Raw genomic sequence first — 2,421 nt, forward strand, 5'->3', positions numbered from 1 at the left:
CTGTAACTACAGTCCCTGGAACTTGATAGGAAGAATGAGGTTGGCTTGTCCGAGCCAGGGTACTTCAGGTCACATATGTGAGACAGGGCAAAGACACTGTCAGAGGGCCCACAGGTGTCTCCTCCCACTCAGATTGGAAAGCGTTGAAATGATAAATGCTTCTGGGACTTTCAGTCTTTGATAAAATCATACTGAACCAAAAAAGGAGATGAAGAGAAACTATATTTACATCTCTACAATAAAAAGAAGCCTTTTCTCCCTTCCCTGATCTGAGAAGGGATCTGGGAACATGTTGCTTTGCGCAATGAAAGAGCCTTACATTAGGATGTGCGTCACGCAGCTTCTCACAGCTGTGTGATCTGGAGCAGAACAAACTCTCGCACTCGTGTGTCATCTCTGCTGGGGACAGAAGCTATCCCTCTGCGTGTCAGATGATCTAGAAGTGTACTGCCAGCCATAACATCGTCACACGAAGGGACTGGTACTGTACCTCCTTCCACGTCCTGCACCATACGACAACACTAGCTAGTCACAAACCCCTGGGTCTTTTCCTAAGCATTCAGGTGAAAGCGCAGTCTTATTTTAGCTACAATCTAGAAATAGACAGCCTGATGTTTTTCTCTCCAGGAGGCTGCAGCAGGCACCACGTGACGTTCACAAATAAGGAGAGGGGAAGGAGAATTCATGATAAACACATCTTTTGTTCAATGTAGAGAATTTTAAAAGATTTAACAATAGCATGTAGAGGAGACACAGAATTGCAGAAAGGAAAAAGCAGCCGTTAGGCAGAGGCGTTTTAATCTCCTGGACAGGTGGTCTGCTTACCTAGAGCTGATTTGGACGGGCTAATTCTGGGAGGCCTGTGTGCACGGTGGAGATATGGAGTGAGAGGACGGGAGGGCAGAAAGGAGAGGTGGGAGGACCAGGACACACTCACAGTGTCCTCCGGGGACTGTCTCTGGCCTTCCTCCTGTCTGCTGGGTCTGGGGAGGTTAGGCTTGCCGTTGTTTCCAGCAGGCACGTATGGAAGTCAGAATGTTTATTTTTCACAACCTACACAGGCTTTTTTTTGATGTTTTCTCCTTTTTGAAGGCATAGCCTTTATTTTAGTAAGTGGCTGTGAAGATGGAAAGCCAAAAGCTGGCTTCTTGATTTAAGACTAGTCAGGAACTGAAAGTTAGCTTTTCGTGTACTGGACAAAAGAATCCCAACTTTAATTAAAATCCTTCAAAACTCACCTTCCTGGAAGTTCTGTGCCACTTGCCAGAGAAAAGTCAGATCGATTGAAAAAGAAAATGTAGTTCTTTTTCTTGGGTGGGAAAATTTTGAAACACAATTCAGATTTTTCAAAAAGCCCACCGTGTTCATGTGGATGGTCGGTGGCGAAGCCTTGGCGGGAGTCTGCGTCATACTTCCTTCGAGAGCCAGACACTGTCGAGATTTTCCTTGAGGTAGGGTAGGTTTTCTGTGCCCCTTTCAACTAAGAAGCCACAGAAATTATTCGATTCAAATGCATTATTTTATAGAGAAGAAAACTGGACTTAGAAAGAGAGGGATTTGCAGATTCCCAGTGAGTGACCTGTGCGGTTGGCTCTCACCCTGGGCCTGCTCTTCTCCCCGTAGGCTGCTCTTTAGGTTCCTTGGTAGGATTCATGAGGCAAAGAAAGGATGTCTGAGGAGGTGTGATGATCTCCGAAGGGACAGGAAGCACACCTGGGCTCAGTCCCTCTGGCACTTGGCCATTGACCGTCTAGTTCCATGTGCCTCTCTGGGCATTTGTAAAGTGAATGTTTGTCCACTCTCATTCAGTGGACAAGCGTGCGTTGGGTGCCTACATTCCACCAGCCGCTGAGTACCTTGTAGTGGGACTGTCATTCCACACTGATCTCGGGCAGTCCCGTAAGCACAGAGCCTGAGCTCCAACAGGAGGAGACAGGCCCATCTGCCCTAAACTGCAGATCGGTTCAAGATCGGTTGTAGCCTTTGATACTCCTTCCAGCTCAAATCATAAGTATTTCATCACCTGTTTTTAGTACCACGTTGTAACAGGGAGATTTCCTTTCTTCCTCCCTGTAGATGTCTGAACGTAACTGGCTCCTGCTCTCCCTTCTGAGTATTCTGTTCTACATTTTCTTTTACTTTTTCCATAAGTGGATTTTTCTTGCTTGTCTTTGTCTGTGGTCACCCTTCCAGGACGTCTCAATCTTTGCCACGCCGCACCTTGTCTAACAGGGAAATTGGTCGTATTTTTTATTTTAGCGTTATTTAGTAAATGCCACGGATAAATGGGAGGCCTAAACCTCCTGGTGCCCAAGCCCAGTGACCACACAGCTAGGCCACACTCATGCATGCACAGCCGCGCAGGGCGCCGGGCACGCCTGTGGCACAACGTGGCCATTTTCTCTTTATCAGTGAGGCCTT

Source organism: Tupaia chinensis, unplaced genomic scaffold (assembly GCF_000334495.1).
Source record: "Tupaia chinensis unplaced genomic scaffold, TupChi_1.0 Scaffold000340_1, whole genome shotgun sequence".
In the NCBI taxonomy this organism is placed as follows: Eukaryota; Metazoa; Chordata; class Mammalia; order Scandentia; family Tupaiidae; genus Tupaia; species Tupaia belangeri.